This window comes from Amblyomma americanum, chromosome 9 (assembly GCF_052857255.1).
Source record: "Amblyomma americanum isolate KBUSLIRL-KWMA chromosome 9, ASM5285725v1, whole genome shotgun sequence".
NCBI lineage: Eukaryota > Metazoa > Arthropoda > Arachnida > Ixodida > Ixodidae > Amblyomma > Amblyomma americanum.
This window is the reverse complement of record NC_135505.1, coordinates 103,389,108-103,409,493: the sequence shown is the minus strand read 5'-3', so window position 1 is coordinate 103,409,493 and position 20,386 is coordinate 103,389,108. Positions and strand designations below refer to the sequence as shown.

General features: G+C 50.0%; 1 pseudogene; it reads right to left on the bottom strand.

Annotated features, from left to right (window-relative positions):
- Positions 1-12,802: 12,802 nt before the first annotated feature.
- Positions 12,803-14,958, bottom strand: LOC144103556 (uncharacterized; annotated as a pseudogene).
- Between the last annotated feature and the right edge of the window lie 5,428 nt (positions 14,959-20,386).

Sequence of the window (20,386 nt, the reverse complement as noted above, 5' to 3'; positions counted from 1 at the left end):
CTTAGCAGTACTCTAGGGCAGAAAAGACTTGCTTACAACACTTACGAGGCGAAGATCAGCATGCGGAGCCCGCCGCAAAAAGCGACCGTCGACGCCGATGACTTTTCACTCGCTCAATCAATCAGTCACTGCTATGGCTTCCTAGCTATCCGAGACGCTGCTGTTGACGTAATCGAGGCCGTAGCCGCAGCGATAGCCGCTCCGAGCCAATACCGTGAGCGTTTTATTTTAAAGCGAAAGCTTTACTGGCCGCAAACTTGCGATTTCGCCGCGGCGGTGCTACGAGGAGGCACATGACGTCACAAAGCGCGACTCGCCGAGGATATTTCTCTCTCGCTCCCTAGTCACTGCTGCCATTACGGCTATCGCAGCACCCAGCCACAGGTATTCCCCTGCTGCGCAGCGCCGCGCCTTTCCTTAAAATCCAACTTTCAAATTTCAGTTTTCTCTTCTTTCCCTCCCACCCTTATCCTTTCCTTTACGGCGCGGTCCGGGTGCCCACCGAGTTATGCGAGACGGTTAGTCTGCCATTTCCTTTCCTCAAAAACCGAAAAAAACAAGTGAGCCGGCGGCGTTCGTAGAGTTCATTGGCGTTGAGAACTTTGCAAAGGCCGTTCATTTTCACGAAATGAAAGGCGCACGACCGGCTCCGTGGGTCAGTGGAGACCTCAATCTCGCTTTCATATATGTAGCGTTGGTGTCCAACTGCAAAAGCCTGCTTTGATTGCGTTCCGCACACTGGATAGGCAGCGCGCCCTCCCTGTCACCATGGGAGGTGGCAAGCAGTTAATGGTTGATCGCGGTATCGATCACCAAATGAACGCTGCCTCCTAGCTATTGCTTCAGTGCCGCATGTCAGCCTCAACGCTGTCAGCGCTAATGCATTTAGGCCAAAATTTCTTTGTCACCTCCGCCACGTGTATCAAAGCACCAATGAGGCGTCCGCATATCCAGGGAGCCAGTTATGCGCCCTTCGTTTCCTTAAAGCCATCGCAGTCTAGAACATTATAAACGCCAACGCCCCAGTGAACGCCAAAAATTTCGCTTTGTATATCCTGGATTAGCAAAGCTAATCCACATTTTTTTTTGCGCGTGCAGCGTGATCTGACGGACTCGGCACAACGCCGAAATCGGCCGCGAGAGGGCCCGAGTGCCCACTCTTTAGTTTTAAGTGACGCTAAAACCACGGCACGCAGAGGAAAAATCGAGAATATGTTTCGACGATTTAGTGCAGCCGACAGAATTGAGACGTTTGTATTGCAAATAGAACCAACATCTGCCCTGAACAAAGAAAACCTTGACTCTGTAGACGCATTGCTATGTACCGGGTGCTCCGTTTATTAATGCAGAAAAAATGCCTTATTTTTCAACCTTGAGTTTGTTAATGGAAGCTCCTTCACAAAAATTGGAAGCTGCATAAAGACACAATCCAGACGCCAAAAAATTTATTTTTCTCTGTCAAAAAATACTTCAAACAGGGAAGTTTTTCTGGAGTGCATACAGTGAGGTAGAGGCTGATGTCAGCAGAGGGCTGCAGTTTTAGCAAACCGATACAGTAGGCCTTCAATCCTACAGAGAGAGAGAGATGAGGTGGTGGTAGTGGTTTTATTAAAAATAATAGTATAAAGGAAGGAAAAGATTTTTGCTAGCCCCGGCATCTGCCATCGATACTGAAGCACCTGAGCTGGGGCAGCGGAAATAAAGGACAGCAGGCAGAATGGAGAAATGAAATGAAAGAGGTGAGGGAACAGGAATAGAGGATAGGGGGACAAGTAATATGTACAAACTATTTACACAATAAGTAATGTGTCCAGGTTGTGCGCGTGATTAGTTCATTTTAGAGCAATTAAATCACACACGCGCACAGCACTGTGTAGGTTACAACTGGAGTGGGGCGTCCAGTTATTAATCGTTCAAGGTAGAACTCGCGGAGCGTTCGGTCACTGCGTGGAACTACCTGACGGAGAACAGACGGGACTTCAAGCCCGTGTGTTCGAGGAATGCACAGAGGCTCACCAAAGTTCGCTCACGAGTGCGCGCACTGCCCTGCGGCCACAATAGCGTCTTGATGGAGTCTGGTTGTATGCCCTGCGCCATATAGGCCGCGAGCATATCGCGACGAGCATCGGCGAACGCGGAGCAGCGAAGGAGCAGATGTTCTAGTGTTTCCACTGCACCGCATCCGTCACACACATCACTCGTCGCGATTCCGTGACGCACCCGTCGTTCCCCGGGCCACACGCAGCCAATGCGCGCGCGGAGGATCATTGCACGTTGCGACCGTGTAAGTGCGCGACAGCCGGTGACACTGTCGATGCGCTCACCTCCCGCGATGCGTGGGTCGGGGTGCTGCTTTCGGAGATGGTCGTGAATGGCCGCACGCACGTCCTCCAGCGCAAGGGGCAGATCGCTGGCAGGTAGTTGGTGTGCAGCGGTCGCGAGGTCGTCAGCTTCTTCGTTGCCGGCGATGCCGCAGTGACCGGGCACCCACTGTGCACGCACGGCACAACCTCTCTGCGCGAGGCGCTCGATGCGCGAGCGAATTTCCGGCACTAGTGGGGTACCGCGGCCGTTAGATTGCAGGCGGCTGAGGGCGGCGCGGGAGTCGCACAGCAGAGCACTCCTGGGCGGCGGAGGGCCGAGGGTGAGCAGCAGGGCTGATGAAGAAATCTTTTTTTGGCCACAAAGATTTATATACCCTACAAACACTCTCTCTGCTCTCTATTCTGTATCTCTCTGATATTTAGCCCCGCAGCATAATCAGGTATTTTGCTTAAAAGCTACACATTTAAAGCGAAAGCTTTACTACGCCAGCGAGCGAGCCATTCTGCTCGTCGCGCCGTATGCCGTATGCAGGCAGCCGTGTGCGGTGGCTGACGAACGACTTTGATCCGTCGTTGCATAGCAACGCAGCAGCCGTGCTCCAACAGATGGCGCCACCGTCGACGCCGTTGCCGTCGCCGCTCGCTCCACCAGATGTGCTCCTCTGGGCTAGAGGGAGATGTGCTGTCGCCTTGCGGGTGGGGGGGTGTATCTATATATGCACTTCGCCTCGGTGTTTTGTAGTCGTTATGGAGAGTGCGAATAAGACGCAACAACGAAAGAACGCAGCGAGGAAGAGACAAGCTCTCAAGAGACGCCAGAAGAACGCGCCGCATGACTCGTGAAGTGCCTCAACGAAGATGCAGCTAGAAGTCGTGCCACGCCCCGGAGCGACAAAACTCTAAGGCGCCCATGTGCTGTTCTTTGTCTCTGCACGTTAAAGATCACCATTTGGTCGAAATTTTTCAGGAGCCCTCCACTACGGCACCTCTTTCTTCCTTTCTTCTTTGACTTCCTCCTTTATCTCTTTCTTTACGGCGCGGTTCAGGTGTCCAACGATATATGAGACAGATACTGTGCCATTTCCTTTCCCCACAATTAAAATATTATTATCCTCCATCAAAACGTGGCCGCCTGGTCGTACTCGAATCAGGGTACTCGGGCTCAGTAGACGAGTGCCATAACCGCTGAGCCAGCGCAGCGGGTTGAGAGCCCGAATAATTTTTAATTTTTTGGACGCGTTTTGCCTCCATAGCAACGCGACCGTGGGGTCGGTTCGAACCTGGAACTTTGATTCAAAAACTGCAATCCAAAATTTCGCAGGAGGCCAAATTGACGTCCGTGCTTTTTGAATACTGGACTTACCAGGAGTACCTCCCCCACCCCCTCTTGTGGATTTCCGCTTGCTCCCAGAATCCTGGAAACGAGGCCAAATATATGTTAGCCCGATATATCTTTAAACCAGATTCTGACGCCTTCCCACACGTCAGAATCTGGTTTAAAGATATCTCGGGCTAACATATTTTGGCCTCGTTTCCAGGATTCTGCGAGACGCCTTCCCACGCCCGCCGCGGTGGCTCAGTGGTTAGGGCGCTCGACTACTGATCCGGAGTTCCCGGGTTCGAACCCGACCGCGGCGGCTGCGTTTTTATGGAGGAAAAACGCTAAGGCGCCCGTGTGCTGTGCGATGTCAGTGCACGTTAAAGATCCCCAGGTAGTCAAAATTATTCCGGAGCCCTCCACTACAGAACCTCTCTCTTCCTTTCTTCTTTCACTCCCTCCTTTACCCTTCCCTTACGGCGCGGTTCAGGTGTCTAATGATATGTGAGACAGATACTGCGCCATTTCGTTTGCCTCCAAAAACCAATTATTATTATTATTATTCCCACGCCCGGGATTCACGAAAGAGTTTGGTCAGACTTTCAGCGAGCTGACAAAGGCCTGCAAGGCCTCGTGTGAACTAGGCCGGCACCGCACATGTGCCTGGGCAATCGACAAGAAAGCCTTTGGCTCAAATTACACACATTCTCCACAGTCCTCTCAGTCTTTTTCAGAATATCCCGTCTTTCACTCACTTCATCATCTGTGCATCAGCCCACAGCGACGCCTGGATACAACCACTCCAGCATGAGGTTCAGCAAAACACGCAACACATTGAAACTTCTACCGAAATCCCTTTCCTGGACAAAAGCCTGGCCCACCTCAAGGAGGCTTATCACAGCCTCCTGGAACGCTGTAAAGGCAATAAACACTAAAGGACACTTAATTAGTGGCTGGCCGAGCTGCAGACAAAAATCCGACAGCAATCTGAGGAACTCTGCCGATCGAACGAGGGGAGATATGTGACGGCATCACCGGCTGCTTGTGCAGCAAACTCGCATGCCAGCTCCTCCGACACGTCATTGAGCCCAAACACACCAAATCAGTGACACAACACCACGCGACACTCCTCACACGCGAACAAATTGACAATCCCGAGGCGCTCCTGGACATAATTCAATCCACATACATCACTCCAGGTGCCACACACTTCTCCCCTCTTCATAGGACCAGCCAATCCCCCACTGCACAGATATCACGGAAAGGGTAGTGAAAGCGGGACTCCTGGTCCTCCGATTCAACTCCGCATCAGGCGCAGAACAAATCACAAACGTCAGGGTCCATATTCTGGATGACTACTCGATCAACCAAAGTGCTCAATATTTCAACCTGTGCTGGAGGGAGGGCATCCTCCCGCGTTTCTGGTGCCACGCGAAGGTAATATTCAAACCGAAACTCAAAGAAACAACTTCCACTCCTAAACCTTTGTCCGATATCGCTATCTTCATGCCTCAAGAAGATCTTCGAGCATGTTGTCTTAACGAGACTCACGAGGAACATGGCGGACAACAATCTATATCCGCACAGCATGGCGGGATTTCATCTACATCTACAAGCACAAGACTCCATGCTGCAACTCACGCACGTTTTCGACCGGCTTCTTCCGGGCCACACCAATGCACTAATAGCTGTGGATCTCTCTAAATAAAGCCTTTGATCGAACTGAGCATCACGTGTTCATGAGTTCCCTATCAACATTGGTTGTGTTGAGCACAAGTACACTTACATTTAAGCATTCCTCCCTGAGCTCATGGCTGACAAATAGTTCGGCCCACTGTCGACCCGCTCCTACACGCTTCAATGTGCCGGCACCCCTCAACGGTTCGTCCTCTCCCTGTTTAACATCACCCGTACCCTCTCACCCCAAAACTGTCATCAATTCCCCACCGGGAGCGCAGTGTTCATGGCGCCGATACCAAGATGTGCACCACCACACGACAGTGACGGCAGCATAGACAACACCTTACTGGAAGCAGCCAGCCTCACTCAAAATTATGCACGACACAATAGACACTCTTGCTCACCAGAGATGCCCGAACTGCTCCTCACTCGACCTAAGAACCACCGCTCTCCCATTGCCTTTGAAGTGAATGGGGACACGGCATTCGAGGTTGACACCATCCGCGTATTGTGCCTGGACATCCAGAACGATGGCAAAACACTGCCATCCTCAAGAAACTCAAGTTGCAAGCGCGATGTCGCACTCAAACCGCAGAGTTTCGTGCCACCAAAGGGGCATGATTTGTGTCGCCTCATCCATGCCTTCGTCCTCAGCCGTGTGCTCTAAACTAATCAAGAGATCCAACAATGGAAGCTCGACATAAAAATGCTTTGGATGCCTTGATCAGCATGGTATTCAGGGTCTCGCTTTATATCCACCTCAACACATCGACAGACTTATTACTAGGCCTGCACCTCCACAACATGATCGGGAAACTCGTGGAGGCCTACCGACAGACTCAACACATCAGACTCTCACAAACCTTAACAGGCTGGTATATCCTGGACTCCCTGGAAATCAGAATACCGGCAAACAACACAACCCTCCTCCCTATCCCTTGACCTCTTCACCGTGAGCTGCTCACCTAGCCACTCCCACAAAATATGCACCCGTTACACCATGAACAGTGCCGCCGAGCTCGTGTGAAGGCACTCCATGGAGTGCATGGCTCCAAGCCAGACGCTGTATAGGTGGATGCTGCCTGTACGAGTGATGAAGCTACCGGAGCCGTTGTGGACTCTTCAGCCACTCTCGTCATGCTACCTCTCATGCAGACACCTGTCCAGAGGCTGATGAGGAAGTCGCCAATGAAATTGCCATCTCCCGCTCGGAAACCCGATACAAAAGGCTCTAAAACTGCTGTTCAAAATTTTGGGCGAGGCCGTGTCCATCTCCGTGCTTCTGGCATACTGGAATCGCCAGATGCACCCTCACCCAACTACGTAGAGCTGAATTGGGTGCCGGGGGGCTCCGGGGATCCCAGAAAAGTAGGCCGCGGACCTTCGAGCCCGAGGTTCTTTACACCTGGCTAAGGTGCCCTCAGATCGGAGATTGACTAAGTATCGCACGATCACATTCAGCGAGCTGGCTCAGGCCTACAGCTACTCCTCGCACTACCTCTACCTATCGCCCCACCTCTCCTTAGAAAACCACGCGACACTTCGGCGCAGGCTACACGAACACTTCGCCTCCCCCCCATACCCTCGCCCACTATCATCTCTCATTCCCAACTCCTGCATGCACTCTGTGCCCACGACCCTTCGCCTCTTTCGTCCACATTATCTACTTCTGCCCGGCGGACCCTCTTCCGCGGTGCCTAGAGAACCTGAAGACCTGCGAGGAATGGGAGACCCTGCTTCGCTCAGAGAATCCGACTGTGCAGACCAGCGCTACCGGCCGGGCTGCCATTATTATGTACCTTAGGAAAACAAACACTTCAGAGCAGCGGGGTCATGTGGCAATCAAGGGCTTGTAAGGGCAGGTCCCTTACAGGCTGATCCAAACATACTTCGTGTTCCCTACTTACGTAATAAATGTTTTTACCACCATCACTACCACAACCCATGGGCGTACCGAGATTGCCTTGATTGTAATAACATTTCTCTTTTTCTCTGTGGCATTTTCTGTACTATCTGTGAGTACGTACACTAACACACAAAGCCCGATTTTCTAGTAATGAGCCAAGAAATGCTATCGCATTAAACATTTGATGTTCAGATTCACTGATTCTTGCTTTGGTAATTCGCTCAATTCGCAGCGTGGAGTCCTGTGATTAGAATAAAATTATTGACAAATCTACACATGTCAAGGTTACCGGATACATTGACATGCACCAGTAGGCATGACGCTAAGAATGTAAGGCTAGCCAACTAAAGATGTACCATAAGCATCTTCGAGCATGTAACAGGAGTTGCTTGTTGGCGCTGTAAAACGGGATAGCATACCTATTGACAAAAGAGTGAAACAGCAATAATCTCACGTTTTCAAAAAAAAATTAATCGCTCAGAATTCTGGTCAGTGAGAATCTTTGTTTTCTCGCTGCGACTACAGAGCACACTTGATAGTGCACTGCTTATTTTGTTAACCACCACCAAAAAAAATCCCAGCTGTTCAAACAAATCTTACCATTGAACCGATTAAACGCCACCGCAGTGAATGTTGAATTCAACCTTTGAAAAAGTAACGGACAGTCTCTCCCAGATTTCTTCAGTGATGAAGAAAACAATACATTGCAGGAGCGATGAAATCGCCACTGTAAAGCCCGGCATACAGCTGCATCGCCCTTTCGGGAAGATTTGAAGGAGCTGTCTTTTAGAGGTTGTCATATTGGCGTCTGCCTTTGTGCAGACGGACGCACCTATCAAGAAGAGAAATAAGTGTTGTAGAAGCGCGTCCGGGGCTACGCCGCTGCTGACTCTCGACCGATGAACGCCAACGGGACTCTCGGCTGCTTAACAGCAACTTGACATCTGGTGGTGGTGCTGGCTTAGTCGATAATGTAATATACACACCCTTCAAGCCGCAGTAAAAGCGCTGGACATATACCTAAGGTACACTCGCCAGTCTACCACGGCAGTCGCCGATTGCAATGCATACCTCTCGAATTTTTACTGCTCCTTGAATCTAATCCAACATGAAAGGCTACCACAATGAGTCCTCCAGCTGCAGTTCCGCCGGTCATGCTCAACCACCAGCCAGAGCTACCCCAATTCCACGGCCAGCCCCACGAGCATGCCGAAGACTGGCTGTACCAGTACGACCGAGTAGCCATCTACAATGACTGGGGCGCTGACTGGAAGATGCGTCTTGTTTATACCACTATCATAGACTATGCGAGGGCCTGGTTTATAAGCAATGAATCTTGGATTCGAACGTAAGATACGTTCAAAACCGAGTTCGTCCAAGTCTTCAAGGACAGACAGCACGCTACGCAAGGAGAAGGCTTACCTGCTTTTGCGGGCACGGCATAAAATCCCCAACTAGAGTGTGATGGTTTATGTCTAGGAGACCGTGCTGCTCTCCGAGCAACCGGTCGTGCAGACCAACGCTGCCTACCTGGCTGCAGGCATTATGGTCTGCAGGAACGCTTGAGTACAGTGGAGCCGTGCGGATGCCCGACAGCGTTCCTGCGCCGAACTCCTCCGTTCGTCAATAAAGTTTCTGACGTCGATGAATTGATTCGAGCAAGTGGGCGTTGACGTTCTTCCACATGCGCTAACGTCGCACAAAACATGCGCGCTTTTATTTTACATCTCATTCTAGGACGCCGATGCTCGTGTTTGATCCCATGCCCTTTGTGGTTGCTCAGGAACCGCGCTTGGCTGCAAGTGTTCTGGTGCCAGATTACACAACTCTGACAAATTCTGTCACAAGTTATTGACGGTGACGCAAAAATGACGACACGATGAGACATCATCACGTGACGCAACGACGAATCAGCCAATTACAGCAGGGCGGCGCCTTAAGAGCGTTCGAGGGACCGGCTGCTAAATTTTTTGTAAAAAGAAATACTAAATACATAACGATGCGAAAAACTAATATTTTATTTTGCTACAACATTGTGTTTAAAGTCTGAAAAATGTAAGCAAAAGAAAAAGTGTTCGAAGTTGGGCTAATAAATTGGCTGGTGGATAACTTTTGCTTCCGCGGGGATGCACTGACGGCGGTAAAACGTCAAGCCGCTTTGCACGAAAGCTGCTGATTCTACGCCTTGTTTATTGTTTGTTACGCGGCGTCTGAAGTGAAGCTACAACTTGTTGAAGTCAACTTGTTGAAGTCGATGTTTTTCGCCTCTTTCGATCGATGGTAAAAATGCCAAAAGGTGAAGTGTTGCGATATGTGACGAGTGGTTGTTTGTTTCTTTCCCCTTGGGGAACAGAAGATGACCACGAAGCGCCATTTCCTGGGAAAAATAAAGTGCTTTGCCAGCATAAGCGTGCCTTATTTATATATAGTTGTGTGTAACAAAGGTGACCGCGGGAACCCACTCCTTCTGCACGCTATGTTAGCAGATTGCCTGCCATACCTGCCGCAGTGCACACAGCACGTGCCGCCGCACCTCAAGCGCACTCGCACGCAAACCTCCGAGTTCATCGGCAATTTCGTCGCACAGGTATCCACAGTCTCCCTCTCCAGTCTAAAAAGGCGTCGATACAGCTCGTCCGGCAAGACAAACACGTCTTCGTGCGCCCTCATTCGCCACAGTCGTATTGCAGAGTACACCGCCGCCATTTTCTGTCACAAAGGCAACGGTCAAATTGACGGCCTCAAGACTGACAAAAAGCTCTCAAATAGCAGCTGCACAATATGGTGTGCAACGTCATCACTTCTGCCACATCCGTGACGTCATCTGCAGCCACCCATGACGCAAAAAGCAATATGGCCGCCGGACACGACCAACCAATAGGAGCTAGGTTTATTGACACCTTTGTGACAAGTTTTTGAGAATTTTCCTAATTGACAATTACGTTATCTGGCCCCTGGATTCAATCTTAGCCGTGGCGGCCGCTTTTCCATGGATGCAGAATGAAAAGGCGCCATTGGATAACGATGCCATCGCTTCTCGGAAAAGCTCAGGTGGTCAAAATATTGTGCAACACGCAGCTGTAATACAATGTTCTTTGCCTCCTGGGTGTGGCTTCGGCAAAACAATCCTCACATTGAGAGATTGAGTTATTGAAATTACCTTATAAAGCGAAAGATAATCGAGGTTTTCGAGTGCACCTCCTAGTGCGAAAAAAAATGAAAAATGGTTTCGAGAAAAGAAATGACACAGTAGCTGTGTCAAAAATATTGGCAGACACCTGAACCGCACCGTAAATGGTGGTGGTGTGGGAAAACGTTGAATCATGGTTACTAGCAGGATACTACGCGTGTCGATGGAATTGAATAACAAGGCCTGGGGTGCGGTCTAAGCTCAGTGACCAGAACCGACAACTCACTCCCTCGCCAGAACAGGTTTTGGCCACCCAGGTGTAGTACTTGGCCAAAACCTTCTGTGATGAAATCAATTCACTCTCGGCCCTCAGTCCCAAGCAGCTGGGCAGCAACTGACAAAGGCGGCGGTCAGTCCTGTGACGCAGCGGAGGGTGCTAAGAATCTCTGGCTCCAGGCTGGTCGCCTTTGGAATCTGAACCTGGCAACATTAAACGCTAGAACCATATCTAGTGAGACTAGTCAAGCAGTGCTGTTCGAGGAGCTGGCGGACATTAAATGGGATGCCATAGGGCTCAGTAAAGTTAGGAGGGCAGGTGAGGATTATACAGTGCTTAAGGACGGGCGCATGCTGTGCTATCGCGGATTAGCGGATGAACGAGAATTAGGTGTGGGATTCCTCATTAATCAAGATAAAGCTGCCAATGTAGCTGAAGGTAGTGCAGGCCTACGCGTCTACATGCAGCCATGATGACAAGACCATTGAAAGTTTCTATGGAGACGTGAACAAAGTAACATGACAGTACACTGTACTGACGGGCGCCTTCAATGCGACGGTGGGCAAGAAGCAGCCTGTATCTTACAGGTACTCAGGTGCTCGGGGCAGAAACTTAGAGGCTAACAAAAAGGATTCAGCTTAAGTTAAGGACACCACAGCGAGCCATGGAAAGAAAAATGATAGGTGTAAAGCTAAGAGACCGGAAGCGGGCAGAGTGGGTGAGGGAACAAACGCGTGGATTAATGACAGCCTAATCGAAATCAAGAGGAAGAAATAGGCTTGGGCATCGCATGTGATGCGATGGCAAGGTAACATCTGGTACTTAAGGCATTCCAAGAGAAGTCAAGTGTACCAGGGGGCCGCAGAATGCTAGGTGGATTGATAAGATTAAGAAGCTCTCATGCATAGGGTGGGCGCTGCTGGCAAAGGAAAGGATTAAATAGAGAGACGCGGGAGAGGCTTTTGCCCTGCAGTGAGTGTAGCCAGGCTTATTATGACGATAATAATTAGCAGGAGAGAGAGGGAACCAGCTTTCCGGTCCAGCCCCTTGAAATTCTAGGAGATGTTCCTAGTCCGGGACCTCTGTGGCTTCCGCCGCAGCTCGATCCCTAGCGACAAGGGCTCTTTGGCTCTCTAACGTAGAACAGGTGAGCAGGGCTGTCTCCCACGTCTCTCGGGTAGGTGAGGGGAAATAGTGTAAGCAGAGCTAGAGGGCTAAGGGAAGTAATAAAGAAGGTTTGTGAAAGAATAAAGGAATAAAGAGGTGCCGTAGTGGAGGCTTCTAGATAATTTAATCCACCTGTAGACCTTTAACGTACACTGACATTGCACAGCACACGGGCGCCTGTTGCGCTTTGCCTTCATTGAGAAGCGGCCACCGCTGTGGGGTTTGAACCCATGTACTCCGCCTCCAGACAAACGCTTTAACCACTCAGCCACCGCGGCGAGCGCGGCAGTCCTTTGGTCGTGGCCGCAGCGTTAGTCCTCGTCCTTGCTGGCGTTTAAGGTCATCGCTAGGCATGACGAGTTCCCATTATTCTTTGGAAATCGTTTCGTTTGGTTTGGTTTTTTGGGGAAAGGAATTGGAGCAGTATGTCTCGGACATCGTTGGACACCTGAACCGCGCCGTAAGGGAAGGGATAAAGGAGGGATTGAAAGAAGAAAGGAATGAAGAGGTGCCGTAGTGGATGGCTCCGGAATAATTTCGACCACCTGGGGATCTTTAACGTGCACTGACATCGCACAGCACACGGGCTCCTTAGCGTTTCTCCTCGATAAAAACGAAGCCGCCGCGGTCAGATTTGAACCCGGGAACTCCGGATCAGTAGTCGAGCGCCCTAAGCACTGAGCCACCGCGGCGGGTTCTTTGGAAATGGTGAGTGTTGGTTCTCGATAGGAACTGAACTAGCATGCCGAGTTATTGTGCTACATGTTAAATACATTTGCACAGGCTGGACACTGCAGGCATGTAGTGAGAGGTGGCGTACTGGCCCTACGATGCTTGGATCTAGGAACTCAAGCCAATGCGTCGAGGGCTCCTTGTCACTGGGTGTATCTGTTGCTAAAGAGAGAGAGAGAGAGAAGATCTTTATTGAAAATGCCTGCAGAATCTGTTAGGCTCCCTCCACGCAGGGAGGACAAGCTTTTATCACGACGCGGCCACTATGTCAGTCTCGTGCGATGTGCTCCTCGAAGTCTTGGTCTCTCGCTACTTCCGCGGTTCTCCTCGGCTTCTCCTCGGTTTCGCTCGGTCGCTTCCTTTCTAGAGCTGCCGAGACCTGCTGGACGGCCTTGAGTTTTGTCTCTTGATCATAGCTCCTCGTTGCAGCCTCTAGTTGCGGCGGGATGGTCGTCTTCTCGCTGGCTTCTCGCGGATTGACACTACAGTCCCAAAGGATGTGAGCCGCGGTAGCTCTCTCCTTCGCGCACAGTCTACACACGTCACTCGCGTACACACTCCGACACACGTGCTTAGCTAGCACCGGGGTGAGCGAAGACCCCGTGTGTAACTGTCTATATAACACTGCCTCCATCCGGGTAAGCCCCTGGGTGAGGTGGCGGCATAGTCTGTTCAGTTCTACCAATTCACTATTTCGTTGAAGGTGGTCATCTTATCCTTGGCACTGCACCGCGACCAACACTCCGAGTCGGCCGAGCTTGCAGCCTCGCGGTTGGTTAGTCCTCGCGCGGCCGGGTTGGCCGTCTCGTTGTGGTTCACATTCCCGCGTTCCGACACGTCACAGCCGATGTGGGCCAGAAACCATTTGATCACCACAGCACTTTTGCGTCCTATGTCTTCGCCCTTGCGCAGTATGAGCGCGTCCTCACTACATACCCTACACTTGGCGTAGTTCTTCACTGCAGTTCTAGGGTCACACAACACTGTAGTGCATCCGGGATCGGAGACGACCAAGGCGATGGCTAACTCCTCCGCCCGGTGCTACTCTCTAGTCCGGACGCTCGCCGCGGTCTTCGTTGCACCAGTCGATGCCCCGACAACCACCGCCGCGTATGCGTTACTGCTCCTTTGATACTCCGCCGCGTCCACGTAGACGGCGCCTTCTTTTCTGGCGTGGAGGTCCACGTGAGCCCTGGCCCTCGTCAGCCTCCACTCCTTGTTGTGCTCGGGGTTCACGTTCTTCGGGATTGGGCAGACCCTGGGATTTCTGTTGATGCTATCCGGTATAGGTACGTCTTTCTCCTGCGTGGCTTACCTCGGCTCGAAGCCAAGGTCCCGCAGTTTGTCTTCCGGTTCTCGTTTCAGAGAGACGCTCGAGTTGCGCCGTTCTCTGTGCTTCGGCTGTTTCGTCCAGCGTGTTGTGGACTCCCAGCGCCTTGAATTTTTCGGTGCTCGTGCTCCCATGGAGATCGAGTGCCGCCTTATACGCCTTGCGTATGGTGGCGTCTACCTTGTTACGTTCGCTCGGCCTTCACTTGTGGAAGGCGGCCACGTACGTTATGTGGCTAACTGCGAAGGATTGAACGAGCCTAGTCAGGCTCTCCTCCTTCATCCCCGCTTTTCTGTTGGGCACCCTCCTGATGAGTCTCATTGCCGCGGTCGCTTTGCCCGCGAGCTTGTTGACCGTTTCACCGTTGGCTCGGTTTCGCTGGATGAACAGCCGACCACTCGAATCTTCTCGACCTCCGGCATTACTTGGCCTCCCGCCGTCTTCACCGTGATCTAGGGACGCTCGTACTTGACTTCCATATTCTTTCTTTTCCTGCCCCCTCCTTTCGGTGGAATCACCAGCAGTTCTGACTTGGCCGGAGAGCAAACGATTCCAGACCCGTCCAGCTGTTCCTCGATGGCGTTGACCGCTTCTGGCAGCGTTATCTCCATCTGTTCGTCGCTTCTTCCCGGTACCCATAGCGTGACGTTGTCGGCGTAGATGGCGTGCCGGACGCCCACAACTCTTTCTAGCCGGTTGGCTACCCCGATCATCACTATGTTGAAGAGTGGCGGAGAGATCACCGAACCCTGCAGATTTCCGACGCTGCCCAGCTGCTTCTCTTCGAGCTGCAGGTCTCCCGCGCATATTTCGGTGGTCCGTTCCATCAGGATGTCTTTCATGTACTGGTATGTCTTGCTGCCCATGTTTTGTCTGGATACTTGGGCCTGGACAGCCGAGTGCCTTAATTTATCGAATCCGCTCTGCAAGTACAGCCCGAGTATGGCTCTGTTGTCCTTGGTGTCCGTCGAATCGTCAATGATCTCGTTCTTCAGTAAAATCATGGCGTCTTGCGTCCCGAGCTTGTTCCTAAACCCGATTATTGAATTTGGGTAAAGCTCCGATTATTCCAGGTAACGCTGCCCCCAGCTCATGAGAACGTGCTCGAGGACTTTTCCCACGCACGAAGTGAGTGATATCGGCCTGAGGTTCTCTACGTTGGGCGGCCTGCCAGTCGTGGGGATGAGGATCGTCTTGGCTGCTTTCCATTGCTTGGGCAGCCTTCCTTCTTGCCAGCACTTGTTGTAGAAGTACGTGAGCGTTTCGATAGCCGCTTCGTCGAGGTTCTTGAGCGCTCTCTTGTCACTCGATCGGGGCCCTCGGTGGACCTGCCATTGATATCCTGCAGGGCAACTCTGACTTCCCGCGTCTGGATGTCTCGACCTAGCGTCTCGTTCTCGTTGCCTTGGTAATCCGTTTGTCTTTCCGTGGGGGTGGTTCCAAAGGTACTTGGCGTCCACGCGTCGCTTGGCCTCGTTCTCCCCGTGTTCGCAGATTGCCTCGTGTAGGATCCTGGTCAGGTTGTTGTGCTGGTGGCCCTTGGTCTTGGATTCGTCGATGAGGTGCCGCTGTATGTTCCAGGTCTTGCCCTTGTGCATCTGTCCGTCGGCTTCGCTACATCGTTCCCCTGTTGGGTGCATAACACCCTGCAGTGGACCTCGATCTGCCTGTTGAGCTCGGCGAACTTCTTCCTTAAATTTCGGTTGGTCTGTCGCTTCTGCCACCTCGCCTTTATGGACTGCTTGGCTTTTATCAGGTGGGCGAGCCGACTGTCCATCTTGTCTATCCGAACGTCCGTCTCCAGCTCTTTGGTGGCTCCTTCCGTCGTCTCAGCGACGTTTGCCGCCCATTGCTCGATGTCCGTAATGTCCAGTTGCACCGCGGGTAGCGCCTTTCGAAACTTGTCTCAGTCCGTAATGCGATGCTTCCTTATGCCGGTGTTGCCTTGGCCTTCGAGCGCTACGACGACCTCCACGATGTAGTGATCGCTGCCCAGCTCTTGGCCCGTGTTTCTCCATTTCGCTTCTCTCGATACACCGTCGGTTTTGACGAAGGTAAGGTCCGGAGTGGTGTCTCTCGTAACCGATGCGCCGATCCTGGTGAGAAAGGCTGGATCCGTGATTAGGTTCCATCCCACGTCGGTGGCGTCTTGCATCAGCTCTCTCCCCTTGACCATCGTTCTGTGGTAGCCCCAGTCTTGGCTCGGAGCGTTAAAGTCTCCGCACACAAGGATCGTATTGCTCCCCGCGACTGAAGTCGCCTTGTGGAATAGTGCCTTGAACACCTGTTGTCCGCGAGACGGATTGCTATAGTCGTTCACCAGTAAAATGCTCTCCTTCCTCTTCTTGCCCGCGATTACTTCCACCGTGCAGTGTTTGAAGGCGCTTCTGCAGATCATTTTGTGTTCTATGAAGGTGATCCCTTTCCTGACGTAGGTGCGACCCCTCTGCCCTTGCCCTTGGACGTGTCCTTTTTGTTCGGCGGGCTGTCGTGCAACCGGTAGTCCGGTAGTCTCGGCGTCTCTTCGCTGTGTGTTTCTTGAATCATTATGCAAAACCGTCCTCATCGCTACAAATGACGCCGTGTTCAATCTTACCTTTCTCAACTCTTCCAACTCTCCTACTGTCTGCACGTGAGAGCTAATGTGGCTCACTGGGCAAGCTATTGCCCTTTCCATATCTTTCTTTCTACAGTCGCAACAACAAGAGACTGGACACTGCAGGGAATGCAGCGTCTGTTATTACTGCTGTAGCTAAGTTGTAGTGGGTAGAGTTCTTGTACGCGTCGGTAAGTGCGTGCCTTTGCGTAGCTTTGTGCTTGGCTTAGAGTGGGGTGTGTTCGCGTTGATTTTCTCAAGTCCCTATACATCCTTACCGACTCAAAAGAAGCATGCAGAAACTACACGAAAGGTAGAATCTGCAGCCGTCCTAAATATCCTCCGTAAAGTAGGGCATCTCAAACACAACACAACCCACAGGACAATCTGGATTTCAGCGCACACGGGAATAGAGGGTAACGAAAAGGCGGATAGCTTAACTCGCGAGATCACAAAACGAGCTATACCGTTTAGATTGGATATTCGGAGATATTGAGTTTTCAAAGACGAACGAGAATAAGATACTCCCCTCCGCATAAGTCTCTAACACAGCAAGAAGCAGCTAGTTGGCAGAGCTGAAAACGGGAACTTTCTTTAGCTTACACATCCTACACAAAATGTATGCTACACAATTCAGGGACACATGCCCGTGGTGAGGGGCAACCCCCACGTTATACCATATCACCTGGGAGTGTGCAAGCAACTACGCGTTCCACCAACACAAAACCCCCAGTGCGGAGCTATGGGAGAGCCGGCTCACCAGCTGCGAGCTCACTGCCCAGAGGGCACTAGTGCAGCACGCAAGCGAAGCAGCTAGGCTCAGCGGAGCCCTGGAATAGGGGTCCAACCTTGCTGAAAAATGTCAAGCGTCGACAGCAATGAAGAAGACCGAACCGCCAACCTCTTTAAGAGACCTCAATAAAGTTTTTCTCTCTCTCTCTCTTTCTCAAGTTTGCCAAATATTCGGCATACGACAATGAGAAAGCAAATTTCTTACGATCTGCACTTTCACCTGGTGGATATTCCGGATACTGAGCGGCGCTGACAATTATGTGATGGGATAAGTTACCTTCTTATGTTTCCAGGTGCCCGAAAACGAAATGGGCGAACGGTTCATTCCATCAATTCGTCGTCACCATAAAATATGCTAGCCGCCCCGGTTAGCTCAGTTAAGTTAAACGACTGCGCCAGTGAAATGGTGATGTCGGCTTCGAAACCAAGACCTAGATAGAATTTTCATTAACTACGAAACTTTCCTTTTTAGCCCTATAGCTGCGCTTGGTTGAATGTCAGTAATTATTATCTTATTGAAAATCTACTCAACCTTCGGGGATTCCCCCAAAGCATTAGACCAGACACTGTTTCAATCAATTCGCTCTCGCACTGCCATAAGTTTGCCGTCCCGAATAGCTCTGTTGGCAGAGTAACTGCTCCGGTGAAGCGGTGGTGCCGGGTTCGAACCTGGGAGCAGGATTAATTTTTCTTTAACTGCGACGTTTCTGAAAAAATATCGTTTAACTACAGCGCACACCACAGAGTACTGCAAGTGTGTGGTTGAGCTTTGTTCAGACGCTTATAATGGTTCCTAAAAGTAAGCTTCGCTTACATGCTTTTTCTTGCTAAACATACCATTTCCTCGAAACTGTAAACCAGCTTCGACAAGAGGTTTCATTGTCATTCACAAACTGAAGACATCCTGATGCAAGAGGCACATGTGACGAGTTAAGTCTGATGCCTCGTATACCTCCCATAGGCTGCTACCTCCCAAAGGCATCTCCCGCTCTGAAATTTCGTTTTAATATGAAAGCATTGCTTCGGCAATCAGCAACAAAACCTGATATCAGCATTGACCAGCAGCAGTGGTCCTACAAACTCTAGATGGCATCTCTGGGGTACCAAAAAAAGCTTGACTAGAGGAATTTCAGCTTTTGAGGCGAGCACAAACACATAGGCGACAAAACCGCAGTGCTGCATGGAGAACAAAGGTGCACCTAGTTGATGCGTTGCCTTGCGACTGTTCGGTAATAAGTAGATGAGTCTTTGCAAATCTAGAGAAACGTTTCCAACTGAATAAAAAAAATGAAAATAAAAATAAAAAAGTCGTTGCTGTCGCATTAAAGCAATCCAGCAGTCTTATGTGCCCTCCGCAATTTTTCTGTGCAGGTTTTATAGATATTATAGGAAGGGACAAAAGGTTTGCGTGACAAATTGGCCGAGAGTGAACTATGGACCTGCGCAGTCCAGATGATGATGATAACCACAAATATTTAGCGCATTTATTTTTCACTGTGAATGCTCATTTAAACTTTAACCTGCATTCTTGGAGCCACAGTAATACCCCGGCCACACTGCAAATTTGATATCATTCCAGCCGAATATCATTCATCGAATGTCATTAGGTCTCCTTCGGTGCTAGATGGTAAAAATAATGCAATTCGAAAATGATGGCAGTGACGACCAGTGAAAAAAATAGTACAATTGAAAGACACCAGCGCGCATAAAAGATGTTAGAAATTGTGGTGTTTCAAAAGCGGGCGAGAGCATTTCTGTATAGTAATATAAGCTTAAAATATTACTGCCGGCAATGCTTCATCAATTTAGCTATAAAAAGCCGAGCTAAGTGCAAAGTCAACCACGAATACAATAAACGTAAAAAAATGACTGACGCGGCGGTGCGCGGAGACGCGCGGAGCGCGGAAATGACTTCCAAAAGATTAAGTGCTCAGTTACATGGTTATGTACTTGCGAACTAAATGAACATAGAACTACAACTAGCAAGAATCACGCGAACCAAAATAATCGACGATCGTGGGTAAAGCCCTGCTTCACAGTGTGCCGCTGCCGTTGGCTGCTGCTGGGACCGATAGTAACAGGTATCCACGACAGCTTCTATTGTCAAGAGGTTCGAACCAACTACTAATATTTCTTTAGCAGAACTAAATAAATACAATTTCTAACTTTGGCAGTGCGCATGCTATTTTTTCGTCACGTGTTTCTGCTGCGTATCTAGTGTCCAGAGTAGACATTTGGTTCGAGATCGAATGCGAATGAGTTCTCCTAACTCATTCTATGGCGAATGTCATTCAAACCTAATGACATGAAATGTTCCTATGTAGCAGCTGATTAATGGCATTAGGTGCTAATGTCACTCGATGGGAATGAAAATCAATTGGCCGTGTGCTAGGGGTATAAGTTCGGCGGAGGTTGCGATGTTCCAGACGCAGTCAGTTCCACTTACATACCTGTAGCTTCATAAGAGATTATAAAGCGTAAACGTTATACCATTTACAATATATTTGGAAAAGTGACAAGTTTAAAAATGAAGATGAAATTAAAAACTCGTTGCTTTCCATTCAAAGTACGCAAGTACTCTTAAGTATTTTTCTTAATTTTTCTATGCAGGTTTTTTTATGTATTACAGGCACGCACAAAACGCTTGCGTGCCAAATGTTAGGCTGAGTGTGAGCTATGGATTTCTGCAGTCATGATAATGATGACCATCAGAAACATCTATAGAATTTATTTTTCAGCCTGGAAGTGCATTTAATCTCTAATCTGCGTTCCTACAGCCACACAATGTGGGGCGGAGGTTGCGCTGATTCCAGACGCACAAATTTTTACTTACATACCTGTAGGTTCTAACAGATTATCTTTATAAAGCGTGGACGTTATACCATTTACGAAATAGTGGGAAACGTGACATGTTTTATGATTTTCCTATGCTGCATTTAGGTTTGTACTCAAGGCTTTTTTGAAACTTTGAAGCGGCGACTCCATCAAGTGAATGACATCAAGAGGCAAGGTTTGTGAGCAATTTAATGTGCCTCAAAAGCTTGTGATAAGATATATATCATTCTTTAAAAAATTTATACAAATAGAAATCTCCAATTACAAGTGCATGGCGAAGAGTAAACGAGGATTAGGAG